Below are 25558 nucleotides of genomic sequence, written 5' to 3' on the forward strand. Positions count from 1 at the left end.
CCAGTTGCATTAAAAATTGTTTTCCAGTGCAACTGGTGTGCTATTACTTCACATCGGACATCTTGTTATCCCATTCACACTGGCATCCACCAGTGCTATCTGACTTCTTCTTTGTGCCATCTATACTTGCTTCACACAGTAAAAGAGAAAGACTGGATGTAATGAAAGCTCAAAAAGTTACAAGACTCCTTCACACATTGAAAGTAAAATTATGTCGTAATACAATTCCAAAAGTACAACTTCAAATATTTATTGAAAACAGTGAAAAAATATAATATAAAATAGAAATATTGGATTGTGCTTTTGATATCGATATATCATTACATCACTCAGAAAATTATTGCTCATGTATACTGATATATTTCAGAAAAATATCAGTATGTCTATATTTTATCAACAGCCCTACTACCAATCCCTCCTCCATACCCACCATTATTTTTCCTTTCTTATTGCAGATTGCACCCACTAACCTCACCTAATCTACTCACATCTGCTGTTTCCCTTCTGCATCCATATCCACCTGCCAACACCCAGCCCACATTATAATCTAGTCATTTATTTTTAATTTTATTCTCATTGTGTTTTCACTTCACTTTCAGTTCATTTTTGCCTTTTGCTATCATACTATTCCCTCAGGTTTCATCTTGTTTCTTCGTACTTCATCCATCCCACCCTCTTTTGTGATGTTTCTCACATATTTTTGCATATTTTTGTGAATTTGTTCGCACATATTTATATGTTATTTACGTATTTTTACACAGTTTTATCCTCTACCATGGATCCTTGCTTCTCCATCTGTGCCAATACAGAAAAGTTTCCTTATCATGCATACTATTCCTGCCTGTTGTTTGGCTCACGGAATCCCCCTAATGGTCTTACCAACAAATTACCCCTCTCTGGTTGCAAAGGTTCCTTCCACTGTGACCACCATCTCCTCTCTATCCATAAAATTCACCTGCAGTACAGTCCAAAATTCCTGGATATCATTTCACACACTGAAACTCTTGCCCACCAGGAACTAGAGCAGCATGCACAATGCCACCTCAAAAAACTTTGCAACCTATTCACTTCATACTCCCACCTTCAACAACCACTATCCACTACTTCTACAATAGCTGTGAAACTCCCCCACATTCCCTCATAGCTGACAAACCCTACCTTCCAGACCTGCTACATTCACTCACACTCAGACACTCTCTCCCATTATCATATAGAATTTAGAACCTAAACAGACCTGAAACACAATCATGAATCTTTTCTCCATAGGCCTTAGTCCCACAGAAGTATCAGTACTATCCAAAGGGCTTATTTGTTGCCCCATTCCCAAATTCCAACATGCTGGATTTGTTAAAGATCTTCTCTTCTTCTTCCATTCCCAAGACACTTTCTTGCCACCACCTCTACTGGCCAGACTCAACCAAAGACCAATGCTGAACCATTTCTGACTCAGTTCACTTCTCCATCCATACGTGATCCACCCTCATTGCCCCCATATCACCCCCATTAACTTTCCAAAATATCTTACCCTTCAACCTTGCCTTACCATCATTCCCTAAATCCCTCAATATGCAAGCTAGTCTTACAGCTGCAGAAAGAACTGCAATCTGCCACCTACAAACTGATCCTTACCTTATAATCCTACCAGCTGCAAAAGGCTTCACCACTGTTGTTTTGCAGAGCAGGGTTTACCTGGCGGAAGGATTCCACCAGCTGTCATCTGACTTGTCCACATACAAACCCTGCCATAGCAACCCCATTCCAAAAAACCAACAAGATCTCTAGTCTCTCCTCAAATCCTTAGGCCCATCCCAGGTTTGCTCCCCAGAGTCTATTTATCTTTCCACCCTTAACTCTCTCCATACCCCTACCTTCTATATGCATCCTGAAGTCCACAAACCCAACCACTCAGGACACCCCAATCATCAGCCAACCAACACCAACCACTAGCAATACTTTGACAGTTGCCACCCATTCTATACCAAACAGTCCCTTCCATACAGCCTTCCCACCAGTCGCCATCACATCTGTAGTGATGAACAGTCCCTCTCAAAATATATCTTCACAGATCATAATTACCCTCCCAATATTGTACAGAAACAGATATCCCATGCACTGCCTTATCTATCCAGTCACCCACCATCCCCCAAAGTCCCCTCATAACTGAGTACCAGCCAGGACAGAGGCAACTAAATCACATTCTCCTCCAGAGTTTTGACTACCTCTCTCTGTGCCCTGAAGCAAAGAATGTCCGACCCACTATCTTCCGCACCCCTCCTGCAGTGGTATTGCACTGTCCACCAAATATCCTTGTACATCCCTATACAACATCTGTTCCTAACCCCTTGCCTCATGGTTCATGTTCCTGTGATAGACCTAGATGCAAGATCTGTCCCATACATCCTCCCACCACCATCTACTCCAGTCTGGTCACCACTATCATCTATCCAGTCAAAGGCAGGACTACCTATGAAACCAGTTATGTGATCTACAAGCTAAGTTGGAACTACTGTGCTGCATTCTATATGGGCATGACAACCAACAAGGTGTGTGTTCGCACTGACAAATTGTGGCCAAGAAACAGCTGGACCACCAAGTTGCTAAGCATGCTGCCCAACACAACGTTCTTCTTTTCAATGACTGCTTCACAGCCTGTGTCATCTGGACCCTTCCTAACAACACCATCGCCTCTGCATTCAGCAGATGAGTACTCTCCCTGCAATGTATCCTATGTTCATGTAACCCTTCTGGCCTCAACCTCTGGTAGTCACTGTCCTTCACCCACATAATACCTTTCCCTTTTCCCATTCCAGCTGTACATAGCCTTCTACTCTACCACGTCTTTTTAGTTCTCTTCTTTTCTCCCCCCCCCCCCCCCCCCCACTCTGCCACATTCCTCTACGCTCCCACAAACAGCACTTTACCATAACCCACCCCACTCTCCTATCCTTTCCCACCCCGCTCCAGCCCCGTTTACCCTCACCACCCAGACTACTTCTCCCAGCATGCACAGTTGCTTGCAATCTGGCCTCAGCAGCCAGACACAGTGGTCATGTTTGTGTGAATTTCATTTGCCTGAATGTGTATGTGTATGTAGTCTAATTCAGAAGAAGCACTTTCTGCCAAAAGCTTACTTGTTTAGCAGTCTTTTTGTTGTATTTTCCTGTGACTCAACATCTTCACTACATATTGTGAGTAAAAACTATCCTTTTCATGAAACTTCCTGGCAGATTAAAACTGTGTGCCCGACCGAGACTCGAACTCGGGACCTTTGCCTTTCGCGGGCAAGTGCTCTACCATCTGAGCTACCGAAGCACGACTCACGCCCGGTACTCACAGCTTTACTTCTGCCAGTATCTCGTCTCCTACCTTCCAAACTTTACAGAAGCTCTCCTGCGAACCTTGCAGAACTAGCATTCCTGAAAGAAAGGATATAGCGGAGACATGGCTTAGCCACAGCCTGGGGGATGTTTCCAGAATGAGATTTTCACTCTGCAGCGGAGTGTGCGCTGATATGAAACTTCCTGGCAGATTAAAACTGTGTGCCCGACCGAGACTCGAACTCGGGACCTTTGCCTTTCGCGGGCAAGTGCTCTACCATCTGAGCTACCGAAGCACGACTCACGCCCGGTACTCACAGCTTTACTTCTGCCAGTATCTCGTCTCCTACCTTCCAAACTTTACAGAAGCTCTCCTGCGAACCTTGCAGAACTAGCACTCCTGAAAGAAAGGATATAGCGGAGACATGGCTTAGCCACAGCCTGGGGGATGTTTCCAGAATGAGATTTTCACTCTGCAGCGAAGTGTGCGCTGATATGAAACTTCCTGGCAGATTAAAACTGTGTGCCCGACCGAGACTCGAACTCGGGACCTTTGCCTTTCGCGGGCAAGTGCTCTACCATCTGAGCTACCGAAGCACGACTCACGCCCGGTACTCACAGCTTTACTTCTGCCAGTATCTCGTCTCCTACCTTCCAAACTTTACAGAAGCTCTCCTGCGAACCTTGCAGAACTAGCACTCCTGAAAGAAAGGATATAGCGGAGACATGGCTTAGCCACAGCCTGGGGGATGTTTCCAGAATGAGATTTTCGCTCTGCAGCGGAGTGTGCGCTGATATGAAACTTCCTGGCAGATTAAAACTGTGTGCCCGACCGAGACTCGAACTCGGGACCTTTGCCTTTCGCGGGCAAGTGCTCTACCATCTGAGCTACCGAAGCACACTCCGCTGCAGAGTGAAAATCTCATTCTGGAAACATCCCCCAGGCTGTGGCTAAGCCATGTCTCCGCTATATCCTTTCTTTCAGGAGTGCTAGTTCTGCAAGGTTCGCAGGAGAGCTTCTGTAAAGTTTGGAAGGTAGGAGACGAGATACTGGCAGAAGTAAAGCTGTGAGTACCGGGCGTGAGTCGTGCTTCGGTAGCTCAGATGGTAGAGCACTTGCCCGCGAAAGGCAAAGGTCCCGAGTTCGAGTCTCGGTCGGGCACACAGTTTTAATCTGCCAGGAAGTTTCATATCAGCGCACACTCCGCTGCAGAGTGAAAATCTCATTCTGGAAACATCCCCCAGGCTGTGGCTAAGCCATGTCTCCGCTATATCCTTTCTTTCAGGAGTGCTAGTTCTGCAAGGTTCGCAGGAGAGCTTCTGTAAAGTTTGGAAGGTAGGAGACGAGATACTGGCAGAAGTAAAGCTGTGAGTACCGGGCGTGAGTCGTGCTTCGGTAGCTCAGATGGTAGAGCACTTGCCCGCGAAAGGCAAAGGTCCCGAGTTCGAGTCTCGGTCGGGCACACAGTTTTAATCTGCCAGGAAGTTTCATATCAGCGCACACTCCGCTGCAGAGTGAAAATCTCATTCTGGAAATATCCTTTTCATAATATTGTCATTAGACACACTTTCTTTGGAATTGAAACACCAAGAAACACAGATATTATTAAAGTTAGATGTTTTTATGTTGCAATGAGGATGTAGATATAACTGTTTAGTTCAACTTTCTTATAGATACATCAGTTACAACAGCAATTCGGCTATAATGTTGTGATTTCTGTGGTACAACCGTATTCCTCATAAGGGACGTACTTCTCATTCTTGCTTAATATGACAAATGTACATGCATGTACCTCACATACAATGTCATTTTCAGCCCCAGTTAGCTACAACATTTTCCAAGAATCAATGTACGGTAAATGGAAATCTTTTTGTTGTAATATGACAACTTGGAATATTCTTCTCCCTGCCCTTCCATCAAGAACAAGTGTAGTATAGACTCCTCACCTCATTGTTACCCTTGTGCGTTCATACTACAGTGGTGGTGATAATCATAGAACTCATCAACAGTGCACGTGAAGATCTTTTGTTATGCAGGGCATGCATTGTAGAACAGCATGTCCACTAAAAGAAAAGTTTTAACACTGGAAGAAAAAGTGAAATTCATTCATGAAATCAAGAATGGAGTTGAAAAGGTTGACATGTGTCACCAATTTGGCCATGTAAATTCCACAGTCCAAATAATTTGGAAAAAAAAGCATAAAATTGTCACTGTGTGTGAACAAAATAGATCTATAATTAAGCGGTTATAAAAAGCTGAATGAAGCAATGGGGATGAGTGCTGCTTAAGTGGTTGAACAAAATAGATCTAAAATTAAGCAGTTACAAAAAGCTGAAAGGAGCAATAGGGATGAGTGCTGCTTAAGTGGTTTAACCACCAGAGAAGCATCACTGTACCCATTAGTGGACCTCTCCTTATGGCCACAGCAGAAGAATTTGCCAAGAAATTAAAATATCAGAAATTTGTGTGCAGCAGTGGCTGGATTGACATATTTAAGCAATATTGCTGCATTACTTATGGAAAAATTAGTGGTGAAGTCCAACAGTGTGAATACTGAATCACTCCAACAATCGCTCACTACTGTATGGCCTACAATTCATGAAGGATATGCAGACTGTGACATCTTTAATAGAGGTGAGACTGGCATTTTCTTTAAATTAACACCTGACAAAATACTAAAATTCCTGGGCTAAAAATGTGTTGATGGCAAGTTATATAAAGAAAAAGAAACTGGTTCTAGTATTTGCTAATGCAGATGGAACTGAGAAGAAAAAATTGTTCATGATATTCAAATGTTGTAATCAGGTTTACTTAACATGGTGATCATAATTCAAATTCAGTGCTATTTCCAAAGTACTCAGAAGTCAAGGGTTTCTGGTGTATGCTTCTCTTCTCTATATGTGCTTCCTTAACGTAGTTCAAGTAAGACATGAAAAAACAGCTCTTTGAGAAGAGTGTAGTGGAATGGTGGTGCCATGCGTGTGTTTTCTATAATACATTTATCAACAGTGATGATGTGTGCATTTTAATTAAACAGCCCACCCACTTCCATGTATCAGAACGTGCTTTACTTATAAACATTACAACAGGTTATGGCCCCAGTGGACAGGTGTGGTGAGCATGTTTAAGAAACCAAGGTACAAGAACTGATGAAGATGACATATCTGATGTTTTACCTTAGCTGGTGATGAGTAAAACAATTCAGAATGATGGAACCATCTATGAAGATTGACTGCCTGTGCAGCAATAAATATTTTGCATGATCATTTAATGTTTGTTCACTGATAAAACTTTGTGAGGCATGGGATGCCATAGAATCTGGGTTTGGAGCACATTATAATCAGTTAGATATGGAGAAAATGAAGAAAAATGGGAGGGCCTTGTCCATCATTCTAATGCTGGTTGAAGACTCTTACCTACAGACAATTAGCCCTCTAAAACTAGTGAAGGGAGTGTGGGAGAAATTGGATAAAATACACTTCAACAGTGGGCTTCTTAACATTATGTCCAAGATGAGGGACTTAGTAAATATGAAGAAAGAAGACAATGTGACTATGGATGACTATGTAACAAAGATATTGGCTGCCATAAAGTAAAGCAGTGGGTCTTTACCTTTGATGACAAAATAGTTGCAGTCTTCGTGCTTCTAGTACTGCCTCTGGAGAAGTATGAATGCCTCATTAGAAGTTTACAAAGAGACAAAGGCAGAATGACCACAGACCTTGTCATCAACAGACTATAATTAGAAGAGAAACGCATAGAACCAGTTTCAAAGTCCACTAAGAGCCGAGAAGAAGCCAAGGCATGTATGCAACATGAGGTGGGGGTCATAATCAACACAAGTTTGGCCAAAGCCACTATAAAAATCATAAACAAAACCAAGAAAATGATAAGAACACAGCTAGTAGAAGCAGAATATGTTTCTGCTATGATGAAGCAGACCACATTGTCATGGGGTGCCCACATTTTCATGGAAAACAAGGAATGGCTGCAGCAAGCAATCAGAGTGCTCCCAAGAAATCAGAATGTGGGACAAATGGGTGCAATCTCAACAGAGGTAAGTATAATCCAAACAGTGAAGACTTAAGTGCAAGTGCTAAAGGAGATAAAATAGTGGCTGTTACAGTGACCAAAAGTGGAGGAGATGCTGATGTAAAAGTGTGGGTCCTGGATGCAGGAGTGTCACATAATATGACCACACACCAGAAGATACTGAAGGACTTAGCGATGGGCAACTTTGAAGAAGTGAAACTGGTTAATGGGAAAGTTACTAAAGTAACTGGTAATGGAAGTGTTGTCATTAAAGCAGCAAAGTCATGTGGGGATAAATCAATCCAACTAACAGAAGTGTTTCTGGTGAAACGATTGGATAACAACTTGTTGTCTGTTATATAAATAGACAAGAAAGGAATGTGCATTAATTCAAAAACTGTGCCTCTATTCATGAGAAGGGATTGTTCAGAGAAAGATCATCAGGCAGTGATATCTACTTAGTGGAATATGAATATCATAAAGTGAATAACAATATAGCAATGCCCCAAAATGACAAAACACATCAAACAGTGGTAAATGAAGCAACAGCCAGACAGGAAGAAATTTTGTGGCATCAAAGACTTGAACACACAGAAGTATGTGGAGTCACGAAATATAAAGAAAAATGTGAAGTATATATACAAGATAAAATAAGTAGACAGCCTTTCAAACCAAGCCAAACTACTACTGAAAATGTTCTAGAATTGGTACATAGTGATGTGAGCTACATAAGACAGACCTCCTTAATTTGAGAATATTATTATGCTACTTAGCTAGATGATCACTCAAGATATTCAGTAGTGAAAGTACTTACATAAAAAAGTGTTGTATCTAACTCATTTGTAGTGTTTATGGGATGTGCAGAGTGCGAGACAGGGAGAAAAGTTTCAGTCAGACAATGAAACTGAGAACATCAACAGCAAATTTGAACAGTTGTTCAAGAAAAAGAGCATGTTACACCAGAAAAACATTGTTTACTCCACCACATCCAACAAAAAAGCAGAGCACCTGAATGAAACACTTATGTCCATTGTGAGGTGTCTAATACACCAAGGTGGTTTGCCCAACAACTTTTGGTGAGAAGCTTTGATTTTGGCATGCTATATCCAAAATAGCTGCCCAACAAGATCCCTTGACGAAAAAATCCTGTATGAAGTCTGGAATCAGAAAGAACTTTTAAATAGGACTTGAAAATGCTCAAAGTGGTTGGCTGCAGATCCTGGACAGGCACACTAACAGTCTGAAAAACTTGGGGAACAAATAAAAGAATGTGTTTGTCTTGGAGTAGAAGAAGGACTGAAAGGATATCCTCTGTGGAGTCTTGGACAAAGAAAAATCCTTTTGAGAAGATATGTCATCTTTGATGAGAGAGTATTCCCTCTGAGGCTACAGTAAACAATCATGAAGCAGATGGCAACAGCTGACCAACACACCTATAATGTAATAGCAGACAATACCAAATGGTGTGGTTAAACTTTCCTGATCAGTCAACAGATGGCGACAACACACCACCAAGGAGTGCAGAACCAGTAGCAGACAATGCACCCGAATCAACAGCTGTTCGAGGTGTCGGGAGTCAATCCAGGGTTGGAGAAGAAGACAGATATGATACCAAAGGCAGTGTAGTTACCAGCAGTGGAGATACTGATGCATGTGATTAGTGTGATAGCATGTTGGAAAATGAAATTTCAAGTGTATAAATGAAGTAGGATTATGATGGTCTTCATATCTAGTGAAGCTGAAGAAGTGAGGTTAGTGTCTCTTTGCACATTCTTTTGTTACTATTTGTTGAGTGAATCTATCTGATCCAACATCAGTAGAAGAGGCTGTAGTCTCAGTTCACAGGGTCAAGTGGCATGCAACCATGGAGTCAGGGATGAGTAGCCTAAAACACTACAATACATGAAAACTTGTCAACAGATCAAAACCTGATTATGTTCTAGGAAGTAAGTGGGTGTTTACTACAAAGAGAAACAGTGAAGATAAGATTACTAAATGTAAAGCAAGGATAGTAGCTCTAGGTTATAGCCCAATGTTTGGAAAACATTACTGGGAAAGCTACAGCTCAAAATAGGACAAGGTTATTTGAGGATTATGCTAGCAATTGCAGTACTTAGGGGATTGAAAATCAAACACATTGATGTAGAAACTGCTTTTCTTAATAGCCCCATAAAAGGCATCATTTTCATGGAGCAACCAAAATTGTCTAGTGTGGGGAAGAAAGTGTGTCTATTGAATAAGAGTTTGTGCTGTGATGAAAAGTTAGGTTTGGAACAATGTGAAAAGGATCATTGCATATTCTTCTCTAATCATTTGATCATTGGGGCTGTAATAGGACATCCTCCTCTAGCATTACTTTTCCTCAACAGTACTTGTTGATACCAGAATTATTTTTGAAATTTTGGACAGTTCAATATTATGTCAGTTGTTTTTTCTGAAAACTTTCATATAATGTTATACACAGTATGCTATATTTCAAGCTAAAATTTATGAAAAGGAATTGCTTTATAAAATATTTTAATTTCGATGTTATAGTCAATGAGTACTAGTTCTGAATGTACAGTTTTTTTTGAAACATTTTAAATTACCAATTAATGATACACAAACATTTCTATTATTGATTATGTAACCCTGTATTTTTTACAATATTTATGTCTGGATTCATTTATGAAATAATAATCGACATTAATAATGTAATGAAAACTAGTAGAAATTCATTTGTTAAGAAAAATTGTAAACCATTTGGAACATAGTTATTTCTGCAGAGTGAGAGAATCATAAGCTTGCCTCTGATGTGATCAGATGTATTTTTGTCTTTTTGTGCAAATAATATAATTTTGGCTTTATTGATGTGAAAAATCAGACTACTGTGTGATGTACTAAAATGTGAGAAAATATATTTACATAAGAAAAATGCTGCGACAACAATCTTCAAATTTATTTAGTTCAAATCAACTGTGAAGACCTGATGCCAGATTTTTGTATAATGGTTGCAAGAAGCAGATCCTAGACAAGAAGAACAGGAGCCAGCTCAACATGACAAGCTAAGTAAACTAGAAAGGTTATGTTCATGTTGATGATGTTGTTGTAACAGGTGAGGAAGAGAGGATTGAAAAATTTGAGAATGTTTTGAAATCTCACATTAGCATTAAATAAATGAACAAGATGTTGTTTATTTTAGGATTTGAGACTGAGCAGTCCCATGGGCAAGTGAAATTACGCCAAACTAGTTACATTCACCAGGCAATGTAAGAGTTTAAAATGCATGACTGCCAGGGCATAGCTACATCATGTAATGACAACCATTTTGGTGAAAAAAATGGTAAGCCCTTTGACCAAAACTTGTACCAAAAGGCAGTGAGTTGTTTTTTGTATGTATCCACATGTACTCAACCTGATATTGCCTTCATTGTAGGAAGAATGCATCAGTTCAACTCTAAATCAAGTGTTTCTCATTGGACCAGAGAAAAAATGGTGTTTTCTCACCTGCAGCAAACTAAAGATTTGAGCTCATGTTTCAATGCCAGTTGTTCTGATCCTAGTGCATTCAGTGATGCTGACTGGGCAAATGGTCCAGGTCATAGTGAATCTGCAACACAGTACATAGTTTCGTTAGCTGGGGCAGCAATCAGCTGGATGAGTAAAAGGCTATCCATTGTAGCCAATTTCACTAGAAGCTGATTGCATTGCAATGTTTGAGAAATTCAAGGGGGTGGAATGGTCTGTAGATCTTTTACATGAGATCAAGTGTTCTGAATTTGATAGACTACCCCTGCAGGCTAGTGCTGACAACACAGGTACCATTGACATTACCAAGAAAATGGGTGTACCAGGAAGAATGATGTTTGTTTTTAAGTTTAAGTATGTGTCAAATGATGATAATGCTGCAGATTTTTTAGCTAAAGGTCTTAGCACTATTAAAACTGAGAGATTCAGCGACATGTTAGGATTAAAATGAGTATTATTTCATGATCCTAGACCTGCTCATTAAATTTTGTCTCATTTGTTTTATTATGTTTCATAATGTATTTTCACAATGTGAAAATGACAAGCTATTCTCTTACGATGCCCACTGAGGGGAAATGTTGTAATTAGGTTTACTTCAGGCTGTGACCATCATTTGAATTCAGCACCATTTCCAGAGCACTCAGAAACCAAGGGTTTATAGTGTATGCTTTTCTATTCTTTATGTGCTTCTTTAGTGAAGTTCAATTAGGGCACAGAAAAACATATCTGTGAGAAGAATGTTGTGTGACAGCAGGGGCATTATGTATATTGTATGTGTGTGTTTTCCGTATTATATTTATCAACAGTTAAAATGTGTGTATTTTAATACAACCACCATGTATCCATACTCACTGCACAGTTAAAACTTACAACAATACATCAAAAAATATAGGAATTTTAGGCATGTAAAAAATTTACCAGTGCACTACAATGCTAATAAGAAGTCTTTGAAGACCTCTGAACTCTCTTAAGCTCAAATAAGTCAGAGAAGAATTATATTGGTTCTTGTTGACAACTGCCCAGCACATCCTGCACTCTCTGATCTGGGGAGTAGTAATCTTGTTTTTCTTCCTGCAAATATGACAAGCATATTGTGGCACATGGACCAAGGAATAATCAGGAATCTGGAATGCTACTATTATAAGCTCATATTACTGAAAATGATAGAATGCATTGAGGAAAAGTAAAAAGTAAAATTATTCTATTACAGTGATGGAAGCGATCAGATGTATTACCAAAGTTTGGAGGTGGGTCACAGCCCAAACCATCAAGAACTGTTTCCATCATGCAGGGATCACAACTGAAGGAATTAATGCCACAAAAACATAAGAAACAGTGAGTTACACCGAAGATCAGCCACTATCTGCATTGCTGCTAGAACCAACTGTGATATTCTCAATCAGTGTGACTAGATGATGACCTTATTACAACTGAAGCACAAACTGAAGACAAAACTGCAAATGAAGTGAAGGATCAGGTCCAAAGTGACCATGAAGTGAGCAAGGTTGAGGATGAAGAAGAGGAAGAAGAAAGAAATAAAGTGCCTATTCTTATTGTGAATGACACTTTACAAACCACTAGAATTGTGAAGATATTCTATGAATCTAGCGGTGGGAGCACTGAAACTGCAAATGAAATAATGAACACAGAACATAATTTAAAAAGAGTGTATTGAGCAAACAGACTGCAGAGTAAAATGATTGATTGCTTTAATCCTATGTAAAGAAGTTTGGTGAGTACTCAACATATTGTTGTTTTATATACTGCACTCATGTAAGCTTAACAGTGAATACTGTGTGTGTGTGTGGGGGGGGGGGGGGAGGGGGGGGGGGGGGAAGTGTAATAAATTTGTTCTTTTTCATTTGCTACCACGGCATGTACCGAGTGAAGTTGTGAGAGATGGGATTGACTCACTGTGGTTTGACAGTCATTTAGAGAGCTACTACCAAAGCAAATAGGGCATCACTGCATATTTAAACATAGCCAGAACTTTATAAGTAAACAAAACCTGAACACAGCTAAAATTAACATTAGGGGAGCCACACATGATGCATTCAATGAATTCGAAGATAAAATTCTAGCTACCCATCTGATAGAAACTCCTAACTAGTTTTAGTTTTGTTTCAAATCAGTAGCTGGATGAAACCCACCTCTTTAGAAACTCTGAGCCCATATAACCACCTAAATGTAGGATGATACAGAGAAGGCTGCAATACTAAACTTTCTTATTTTTTATCAACGCTGTTTCACTGAGGAAGATCATGCTGTAGTTCATCCTTCAAATCGTCACACAAAAGTAAAAATTACAGTTATCAAAATAAATGACCAGGGAACAGAAAACCAAATGAAATCACTCAACAGAGAATGGTCACTGGACCTGATGGGATAACTATATGATTCTAAATGATACAGTTACACATTACAGTTATGAACTCTGACCTGTTTTTTGTGCAGAAGATGCTCTATGTGGTGACCCTGCTGATCGATGCATAAGGTGGACATGCACACAACTACCTACAAGAGGTGGTCATCTGTGATGCCTGCTTTCATACACATGCTCCACAAACTCTGGCACACTTCCATAGGTCACCATAGTGAATGCTGCTAGTTACGAACATACCAGCCCAGAAACACATAATTCTCTACGTGGCCTGGGGTCATGGGCATCCACAAGGGATTTGGGTGGAGTAGGGGTGATTTGGGGGGGAGGGGGGAGCAGAAGGTGACACTTGCCCTGTGTCAGAAACTGGATACAGGCTTTTTATTTGTTACAGAATTCTCAAACATTTCTAGCAATAATGATTAGTGACTATACGGAACTGCAGATTTAACAGTGATGAGCCCAATAGGAAATACTGTGACTTTAGCAATCAGTGAACAGGGTGGTCAGAAACAGTCTGAAAAGCATGCAAGGATGTTGCTGTGTATGTTGTCCTGAGAAATAACTGTTAACAAAAAGTTCGATATGATGTGCTGTTTCCAAGTTAATTAGCACTGAAGTCACTGAAGTTAGCCAATGAGGGAATTGCATGACCAAATTGAAGTGGCCCACCATACTCAATTGATGTCATTATTCTCAGAATGTGGCTGATAGTATATGAGACTGCTCAGTCCTTGCCTTAGACTCGATCCTTGCTGACATGTAATCGTTGTATCACTCTCTTGTTAGGAAACCAAATGAAGAATATGTTTGGCAACACTGTCTCTGGTGTGCCACTTGAAGTTGTGCATGCAGTGGCCTGATTGGCCAACTTCAATGGTAATTAACTCAGAAATGGTGCAGTTTATTGAATTTTTCCTTAAAAATTATTTCTCAGCACAACGTACCCTGCAGCACCCTTACAAGCTTTCCAGACTGTTGCTCACTACTCTGAATATCTTTGATTATTTTGTTTGTCACATTTTTTATTGCAAATTATACCAATTTCTTGATGTGGTGGCAATTTTGACTCTGTTCTGTAGTTAAAATGAACCTGTAATTTTATAGACCCATGCCAAAATAGAGTTGTCAGCCTTTTCTGCCACTTCCTTATACAGCCCATATCAAATTTTAGATCTCCTGGCATGTGGATTATGACATTTCCCTGAACAACATAAATGTGGCCCAGAGTAGGTGCCCATCACCTGTCCTCGAGTTCCCATAGGGATGTCTCCTCACTTTGCAGCGCAACAGAATTGTAAATATCTGCTGAAACACCAGACAAAGTGTGCCTGATGACATTTAGGAGAAAAACTTTGTATGTATTTGTCTGTATATTTCAGCTGATACTATTCATATTTCATTGTAATAGGAAGGAAAATCCTATATCATGATCTCTGGACAAATAACAAGCTTCCACCTAAAATAAAGCCTAACATTTGAAATCCCACCAAATTCAGAAGAAAATTACAAGTGTGCCTCACTAGCCACTCCTGCAGGATTGATAATTTTTGATAGCTACATGGCAAGTTGTAGAGCTTACTGAAGGAGCTGCATAAGAGTAGTATGTTGTTAACTGACCTCTCTATTTACAGATGTAGGTAACTGCTTTCTTTGAAAAGTACCAGAGTAATGAAGTAAACATTAAGCTGCCAATATGACATTAAACAATAGCTTATCTCAAAGTAGCAGCTTTCTTCCCAACTTACCAGGTTGAATTTAACTAACTTAAGCATAGATATGTGGAACATTCAACAGAGAATGATCATAATTTTTTTTGACAACATACCTTTTCTCATCATTGGAATTTTGATGGTCTTTCTCAAAATAATATCCTTTGGATGCAATGCACTTGCATTTCTGCCAGTCTGAAAAACTTGCTGGAAACCATTTATTGAAAGGTCCTTCAAAATCATCTATGCAGTTTTTGCTACTGCTTCTGATGATAGTAAACATCTGCCGAAGGTGCTTCTCTTCAGGTTAGAGAATAGAAAAAAGTCACATATGGCAAAATGTGAGCATCACACTGACTTTTGGAAGATAATCAATATCAGCATTTGCAATTTGCAGCTGTACACTATCGTGGTGCAGCATCCGGATTCAGCCTGTTTTACAGATATGTGATCTTTTCTATCTGATATGGACTTGCAAAGTTTTTGGGGGATCCCTGTACCACTGTTGAATGATTGATGTATGTGCAGACACAACATGCTGATAAACCATTCTGTGAATATCAAAAAGTGAGATGAGCAAATTGCAGCAAAAGCAACCACTTTTGTTTTCTTGGGGGGTGGTGATGAAGGAGTTTTCCTGTTTGCTCACAGGATCATAACAAAGTAGCCAAGTTTCATGAGCATAGATTTTCTTAGAAAGAAACTCCAGATCTTCCTCTAGCATCAACTTCAAATACACATAGACTTGTTTGTTTGGGAATCAGCCATTTTGGAGCTCACAGTGTACAAAAATGTCTTATGTGTAAATTTTCTCTCAGCTTGTTGGTGGTACTCAATGAAATTTTCATTGTTTGAGAAATTGTTTGTAAGGTTATTTGTTGACCTTCTCTCACAATGACAGTAGCAGTGTTGATGTTTCCCTTTGCAAGAGCAAAAGGTGGAGAGCAGGAACATCTTCTTCTGGATTTGACTGTGTCACTGCTTTAAACAATTTAAACCACCTATGAGCTGTGCTGTAGGGAAGAACAGTCTCTCCATAGGATTCCTGTAGCAATCCATATGCCTCAATGGAATAGTTGTCGATATGAAAGCAGAATTTCAAAGCCACATATTGCTCATCACACATCACCTCCATTGGCGAAGTAGGCGACACTGGACTTAGCTTGCCCACCTCTCACAGTCACGATTGCCAACAGTGAAACTATTATGACATGTTTGTGACACATTAAGCTAACACAATGTCATAAGGCTAAATTTTGGAGCAAAGAATTATGAATGTAAAAAATTTATGATCATTCTTTATTTTAGTATTAAAGCTGTTAAAGCAGTATATGGATTAAGATTCTATGACTTCCTTGTGGTTTGTTTATCTTTGCATGGGATCTTTCCACATTCATGGAAGTATTCCTTCTGGATGGGATGTATGGGACATATTGAGTGAAAGAGCAAATAGAATTTACTGCCAGTATGACTGGGAAAGCCATTCATTATTTAATATAATGACTATCTTTAGTGTACTGTACAGTTGTGATTTGTCAATTAGAAAATGCATACAGTGCATCAATTGCTCGCAAAAGAATTTTACTTCATTTATTCCCATCAATGATAGTAGAGCTGCAAATCTTAATAAACTCAAAGTCTAATTTCATGATTGTCAAATGATGATATGACCACTTAGATTCCTTGCCTACTATACTACAGGCCTGCAAGATGGTAGGGTTATATACTGCAGGGAAAAGGGTGTGATAAAGGTAAAAAATACCCTGGATCTGAGCCAGGAGAGGATTGGATGTAAAAGAGCACAATTTATTACAAAATAAAGTCAAAAATATTGACAAACTATAATTAATAATGACCAACTACAGTAATGCCATCTTTTTGTAGTAGGTGCCTGCTAAATACAATGTACATTGTACTTAACTGAGATTGTTTGGTTTGCATGTGATTTTTACAAATTAAACTGTCTGTTCACATTAATGTGACCAACTGTTGCATGCATAAACAACCACCTTTTGCACAAGACAAGCAGGAAGATAGTCAATGAAGTTCTGGAAGGTACCGACAGGGATGTGAAGTCATGTGGACTTCATCATTGCCGTGGCCAGCTGTGATAGGTTTCCTGGTTGAGAATCCATGACACAAACAGTGTGATCAAGGTGGTTCCACAGACTATTGATTGCCTGGCTGGTAGATGCCAACATGCCAAGGAAAAACAAATTGCAGGATGGGGTAGACGTGGTTCTCAAGGATAGATGCATACTTGTATTGATCCAATGTGCCTTCCTGAATGATGAGATCACCCAGGGAATGCCACAGAAACATTCCCCAGACTATAACTCTCCCTTCTCTGGCTTGGTCATCTTGTTTTCAGACATTTCATGTCGTAGATGCCAACAAGCATCTGTCCAATGAAGCATAAAACGTGATTCATTGTGAAAATGTCACCTGTCACCACTCAGAGGAGTCCAGTTGTGGTACTGGCATGCAATCTCCAGCCTTCATCACTGATGAACAGCAGTCAGCATGTGTGCATGAAACATGTGCCTGCTGAGGACGATCTTATGCAGCAACATTTCCTGAACAGTCATTGAGGAAACACTGTTGGTAGCCTCTTGGTTCATATGGGTGGTCATTTGCTCAGCAGCTGCACATCTATTAACATGTACACATCTCCACACCCATCATTCACCCCTGTCACCTATGTCCCATGCTGCACCTCAGTTGCCATAGTGAATGTCTGGTAACTCCATTTTCCCATGGCCAGTGAACTTATAACTATTGCAGCATGTAAACAATTTAAAAACTTTATCATTTTGGAAATGCTTCCTCTTTGGCCTGAAAGCCAATGATTGCATCCATTTGCATGACAGATAAATGACTCTGTTCCTGCATTACGACAATGACTGCACTGTTTACCACACACCCCGACACGCTTTATATACCCTCCACTGCTAGTGTTGCCACCTGTCATCTGTGAGAGGATATTTCGTGTTGACGTTGAACACAGGCAGTGGTCACATTAACATGTATTTTGTTGTTGGACAGATACTTTCTGTACTCAAATTTGTTGCAGTTTTGGGCCCTGTGTAGTAATACATAAAAAAATACATCCCCTAAGAAAAGTGTTTATATTTTTACATATGTCAGTATGCAACCTACTCAGGTAACTTTTGGAAAACAATAAAAGACATACTACCCAAGCATACAAGGAAGCTACAGAAAGAAACAGCATTCCATTTCTTTACCCACTCGCCTAACCATAGTCTGCAGAACTTTGTCCGTAAATGCAATGCTACATGGAATACTGTTAGTGTTGAGTGCTCACTTAGATTCTGTAGTGTGTAAATGTGTTGCGAAAGTTGTGAAACTTTGTCACTATTATAGTTCTTAAATCAATTACAGGAAACAGCTACTTATCAAGTTTTTGGACAAATGCTTTACACACACACACACACACACACACACACACACACACACATCAAAAACGTTTTGCATCACCCCAGTTCCCAGAACTCCTGAAGATAGACATTGACAGTTCAGATATGTCCCTTTGACTGTTCAGATATGTCACTAAACCCACCCAAAAATGTAAACAACCATGTATGAGCAGTGCCTATTAGGTGGAGGGGGTCCAACAGCCAATCATTTCCAGTCATTCCACCAGGAAGTAGGTACAGGGCTTGTGTTGTCTGTAGTTTAACGATGCCTAGACAGTCAATACCATGGTTCGATCATGTCCACATTGTTACTTTGTGCCAGGAAGGGCTCTCAACAAGTGAAGTGTCCAATTATCTCAGAGTGCACCAAAGTGATGTTGTTTGAACATGGAGAAGATACAGAGAGAAACGAACTGTCGATGACATGCCTCACTCAGGCCGCCCAAGGGCTACTACTGCAGAGGATGATCACTACCTATGGATTATGGCTCGGAGGAACCCTTACAGCAATGCTACCATATTGAATAATGCTTTTTGTGCAGCCACAGGACATCATGTTATGACTCAAACTGTGCGCAATAGGCTGTATGATGTGCAACTTTACTCATGACATCCATGGCGAGGTCCAACTTTGTAACCACACCACCATGCAACATGGTACAGATGGGCCCAACAACATGCCGAATGGACAGCTCAGGATTGGTGTCACATTCTCTTAAGCTATGAGTCTCACATATGCCTTCAACCAGAGAATTGTTGGAGGCATGTTTGGAGGCAACCCAGTCAGGCTGAACTCCTTAGACACATTGTTCTGTGAGTGCAGCAAGGTGGAGGTTCCCTTCTGTTTTGGGGTGGCATTATGTGGGGCTGATGTACGCCACTAGTGGTCATGGAAGGCGCCATAACAGCTGTACCGTACGTGAATGCCATCCTCCGACCAATAGCACAACCCTATCGGCAGCTTATTGGTGTGGTATTCATCTTCATGGACAATTTGCACCCCTATCGTGCACATCCTGTAAATGACTTCTTTCAGGATAATGACATTGCTCAACTAGAGTGGCCAGCTTGTTCTCCAGACATGAAGCCTATCGAACATGCCTGGGGTAGAGTGAAAAGGGCTGTTTATGGATGACGTGACCCACTAACCACTCTGAGGGGTCTACGCTGAATCGCCGTTGAGGAGTGGGACAATCTGAACCAACAGTGCCTTGATGAACTTGTGGATATTATGCCACAATGAATACAGGCATGCATCAATGCAAGAGGACGTGCTACCAATGTGTACAGCTATCTGGACCACCACCTCTGAAGGTCTCACTGTATGGTGGTACAACATGCTGTGTGCGGTTTTCATGAGCAATACAAAGAGCAGAAATAACGTTTATGTTGATCTCTATTCCAATTTTCCGTACAGAATCTGGAACTCTCAGAACTGAGGTGAAGCAAAATTTTTTTTGATGATATAAAACACATAATTTTTCGTTTTGAAATTATTTTATTGATATTGTACAATGCCTCCATTAATTTTCCACATAGTTGCCATGTTTTTCCAAGTATTTTTGGTACAGTAACTCAACAAAAGTTCTTCCAAACCACTGTTGTACCAGATCATCTAATGTACCTGTAATTAGCTGTTCACTGTTAATTTGATTTCATCATCGGTGATGAAGTGCTTACCTCCAATATGACCTTTGTCTTGGAGCAACATGTGAGAATCACCCAGGGGCAAAGTCTGATGAATATGGAGGATGCAAGAACTCTTGCCAGTTGAATCTTTTGAGCTCCATGTGAGTCATTCAAGTTGTATGAGGCCGAGCATTGTCATGAAGGAAGAGAATTTTTTGAGGCAAATGTCCAGGCCATTTTCTTTTGGTGGCAGCTCACAGATTCCTCAAGACATTGCAGCACCTCTGCATTGCAAGGCAGGTACTAAATGGTCAAAACCCCCTGACAGTCCCAAAAGGTGGTTACAATACCTTGCTCTGATTAATCTGTGATCTTTGGCTCTTCTGGGGCCCTTTAGACAGGTTTCTTTCACTTTGTACCTTGACGTTTTGTCTCACAAGTCGAATGATGGACCCAGAGCTTGTCCCCAGGGAAAAGCCATTTGGAGAGCATTTCTCTCTATGATTCATTTTCAGAAATATTCTGGCTGACTTCAATCGTTGCTGTTTGTAAAAATGACTCAGCAAACGTGAGTCTCATCTTGCACAGACTTTGCAGTAGTGAAGGTGGTCTGTCAGGATATTTTTGATGTATGAGTGGTCAATTGCAGTTCCAGGGGGTAGCTGTATTAGGATGTTGTCAGTGGTAATGCAATGAGCTCCCTCAGCAATAATGAGAACTGCAATAATGGGATCCACTGTAGTGAACCTCTGTGTGTTCTATTCGTCATGCACATGTGTGTGCCCTTCCACAAATTACAAACGCCAATGTTGAGCCATTTGAATGCTCATACAGCCCTCTGCATGGACAGAGATTAACCCTCGATGGATATTGACCGTGGACAGCCATTTTACTGTGAAAAAACAAATGAAAGAGTGCAGCTCAGAAGCAGACACACTTTGTTGATGTTAACTCCATGCACCTTCCAGTGTACTGGCAAGATACGCATCACAAGGTTGTGTGAGCATTGTCAACACCTTCCAGTCGAACTCACCTTATATGTCATGGGAACAGCTTACTTTGCAGAGAAATAAAATAGAGAAGCTTACTTATTCACTGATTGACGTAATTTTATGTGGCCAAATGTAAGTCTTTTGACTGGATGCCACTCAGCGATTTATTCATCTCCAACCAACACCAGTTATTCAACCAGAGAATGAGGACCTACAGTCCAAGGGGAATGTGATTCACGTGTCATCCTGGCAATTCCTCCCTTCACTTGGCAGGTGAAGGTCAAAATAAGGGCAGACTGAAAAACCATGGCTCGACAGGGATTTGATCATGTAGCCTCTCAGTTTCCAAGCGTGTGCGTTACTAGTAGACCACCAGGTCAGACTTTCAAATACTGAATTTCTCAGAACTGCAAGTTCTTGAATGTTATACTCAAGTTATATGTGAAGTGAACATGTTACTATTGTCATATTAAAATGTTGCCTTTATTTTTGTTATTATTATTAAAATCATTGTCATCTGCGGCATTTAATAGTGGGAATGATAGGAAGCTATATTTGGGTGGCAAGGGGGTAGGAGAGGGTTGGACAATATATAACAAACTGTCATCCACCTTGGAATAGCGTCTCAAATTACTCTGGGTACACTTGCTACCAGTAATATCCATTCCATGTTCTGTACTGATATGTCTACTCTGTGGAGAGGCAGGATGTGAAACTGGTTTGCAAATATCATTTTTTGTTTCCCATTGGGGAAAGGAGGCAGCTGCCAACCCTTGCCCCTCTCTCTCTGTACACCCTTGTAAATCTTGTATCTAGCCCGAATAATGACATCAATTCTGCCACAGGAGGTAACGTTCACCAAGTGAAGACTGTTAACATCATCCTAGCAATCGGCTACTGGAACGTAGCTGTTCTTTATTGGATTCGGCTCCAGACTACTATATATATAACATTGAATAAAATGTTCTTGGGTTTCCAACCGCGTCAATTGCTTAAAACTGCACAAGCTTTCAGCCAAGCTCTCTGTGGCCATTGTCAAGTGGTATGACTACCAGTGGGCTGTTGGTGCGCCCTTATATACGCTAGCTGCCGGCTGTGACGTCACTGGTACCTGTGACATTGCCATATATGGGCATGTTTTGATTCGGCATTCGATGTGCCCTCTTCAACCGCGCCATCGCTGGATCCCACGCAGTGATGAGCTGCAAGCCACCGTCTGTATTCACGCACCATCATCAACTTGACGGCGAGAGATATAGACATGGGTGCAACGTCGGTACTTAAGAAAGGACTTAATTTCGCACTTTCATCGAAGGGACATTCCTGTCTGTGAAATAATAAGCGGTGTTAAACAGGCAGTCCACAAGCTCCCACATGAAACAGCAGACAAAATACTGCAAGAAATCAGCCGTATACTGACAAAGGCGAAGTTAGCAGCATCCAACATGACTAGGGCTGAGCGCAACGGCCTTCAAGCACTACATAATGATGAAAGCATTGTGGTACTTCCTGCTGACAAGGGCAATGCCGCCGTAATTATGGAGTTCGAGGACTATGATACGAAGATCTGTGCACTTCTGAACGAAGATACTTAACGGAAGCTCCCACGCGACCCGACATCAAAATGGTAGGGAAAAACATATGAACTTCTTAAGCGATCTTCAGTGGAGGACAGTGTGGTTAAGAATCTTCTCCCACAGGCGCCTAGACCACCTAATGCTTATGGTTTACCGAAGATACACAAGGACAGGACGCCATTTCGCCTTATTGTGTCGACAATAGGTTCTCCAACATACAAGCTGGCGAAGCATTTGGCCAAGCTCCTTGCTCCACATGAGGGACACTGCGAACATCATATACAAAACGCAGGAGAATTTATCAGTAGAATCAACCATCTACGCCTTAGTGAGGATGATATTATGGTCAGTTTTGATGTAGTAGCGCTGTTTACGAATGTGCCAATCAAAGACGCTTTGGATCTAATTTCCCAGTACTTTGTAAGTGACGTGATCGAGCTATTTATGCACATTCTTACGTCCTCCTATTTCGAGTACAAGGGCCAGTATTACAATCAGACAGACGGCGTAGCAATGTGTAGCCCGTTGGCTCCAGCTGCTGCAAACCTCTTCATGGAGAATTTTGAGGATATTGCCATAGATACCGCACCATTGAAGCTGAAGTGTTTCTTTCGATACGTTGACGACACGTTCGTCATTTGGCCACACGGACGCGAGAAACTAGACACCTCAATGACATCAACAGTAATATCCAGTTCACCATGGAATTGGAAAAAGATAATGCATTGCACTTCCTCGACGTTCTTGTCCACCGTAAACGAAATGGGTGCCTTGGCCACAGCGTCTACAGAAAACCCACACACACAGACCTGTACCTGCACGCCGTCAGCCATCATCATCCAGCACAGAAGCGCACAGTATTACAAACATTGGTGCATCGTGCAAGAGTAATATCAGACGACGATAACCTGCCCCATGAACTGAGCCACCTAGGCAAGGTTTTCAGGAATAACGGCTACAGCACCCATCAAGTGAAAGAAGTGATTTCTGGGAAATATCATAATAAGACCACCGACGAGGAGCAGGAAAAAAACTTGCTTCGCTGCCATTCTGTGGCTCTCTGTCGGTCAGGATAAGCTGCCTGTTGAAAAGACACAAGATCTAATCAATCTCCAGGCCTCCAACGAAAATCTGTCAATTACTGAGACCAGTTAAAGACGCATTAGGGTTCAGAACACCTGGAGTCTACGAAATACCTTGTGAGTGTAGCCAGAAGTACATCGGACAAACAGTGTGCACTGCGGAACAACACAGGAAAGAACATGAGAGGTATTATCGCCTACGCTATCCAGAGAAATCTGCGTAAGCTGAGCATGCGTTAGAAAATGGTCACCACATAAAATTTGACGATACCTCTGTCGTGGCTCGCACTATTTATCACAATCTGTTATGCGTGTGGGAACGTCAGAAAAAGAACTGATTTAAATGCGCCGATCATTTTTGAAGTCTGTAAGTTAAGACGATGATATTGGTTGCGCTATGACTGCAGAGATACTTGCATACTGATTTCAGCCGTCTTCGACCTATATTTGTCGTCGGTTAATTGCCCCAATGTGATCACAGTCTTGCGGGAAAACGCCACTGACAAGTACAAGATGGCACGGTATTCCATGGATTGCTGCACTGATTCTGCTGCCCATTCATTCAACGCCGTAGACAGCCAACCACCTTTGGAAGTGGAAATGGATGAGGCACCTCCGATCTCCTTGCCAACCTTGGGCGTCGATATGCAGTCTCTGCTGACAGAACCATTGGGCGAGATATCCACCTACATTCGCCCTCGTCTGGTTCGTCGTCTCTGTCACCATCTTGGACGTTTCTTACCGACGAACTTTGGGACGAAGGAGCTTGTCTGTTGCCCAGATAACAACATCGATCCCACCACAGAATATATCGATCATCAAGTGAATGCAGTTGACGTCTTCGTGACACATCACTGGAGTTTGGTTGTTCTCTGGTGGACTAGACTGCAGACTGCTATATAGACTATTAACTGCAATGCTGATTACGATTTTACGAGGACTTACAACTGTTATTACTCATCCAGCATCTAGTTTGCTCACTCACACCTGCCTTCGTTCAGGTTTTGTGCACTTTAACCTTACTCTGTAAATGTTGAATTGTGAAATAATGAAAGTTTTGGTGCTGGTACACGGGAACCGAACAAGCATTTCATTTTTTTCCTCTGTGTATGGTGTATAATGATGCATTGCCTAACAAAGCGTAATGCACCACAATAACTGAACAACAGATATTCAGCAATGTTTAGTGCTGGATTGAAAGAAAGGTGTAATGGGAACAACATCTTCAAAGACGAGGTTGTACGAAGAACTTGGCTCAATGCAGTTATTACGATGTGGATGATGTGACCCTCCCCAACATATTGTTTCAGCAGTATCAACTATGTTGGGGGCAGGTAATCTGATGTGTATCTCGCACCACAACATCGTTAACGAAACTAAGTACTGCACAGCCTGCTGAATGGCATAGAATTTCTGTGAACTATGTATACTAGCTGTAGTTACGCATTCCACGATGATTTGCAGCTATACGGTATGCTATATGAGCAAATGAAAACAGTTTCTACATTAATCACTTGTTTATTTTGCCTTTGCGTTTCGGTGGTTCACACCATCATCTTCAGATGGAGCATAGTTAATTGCATGGCTGGTGTTGGTGAAGAGCACAGACGTCTTTCCACAGTAGCAGACCAAGCACAGTGTAGGTCATTTTGCGTCTTTTGCTAAATAAACAAATTTTATTATTAGCAAAAGACGTAAAATAGCCTGCACTGTCCTTGGTCTTCTAATGTGAAATGATTCTGTACTCTTTACCAACAGCAACCACGTAAATAAACAATTGTCCACCTGAAGACAGTGGTGTGAACCTTCGAAACGCATAGTAGTAAAATAAACGAGTGGCTGATACAGAAACTGTTTCATTGTATTTATCAACAGTCGTAGTCGTCATAATG

General features: G+C 41.0%; 1 protein-coding gene across 1 annotated transcript in view; it reads right to left on the reverse strand.

Annotated features, from left to right (window-relative positions):
* Window positions 1-25558, reverse strand: part of LOC124805263 (sorbitol dehydrogenase-like) — a 99249-nt gene that overhangs the window by 73355 nt on the left and 336 nt on the right. The gene's annotated exons all lie outside the window — the stretch shown is intronic.

The sequence above is a fragment of the Schistocerca piceifrons genome, chromosome 7 (genome assembly GCF_021461385.2).
Source record: "Schistocerca piceifrons isolate TAMUIC-IGC-003096 chromosome 7, iqSchPice1.1, whole genome shotgun sequence".
Lineage (NCBI taxonomy): Eukaryota > Metazoa > Arthropoda > Insecta > Orthoptera > Acrididae > Schistocerca > Schistocerca piceifrons.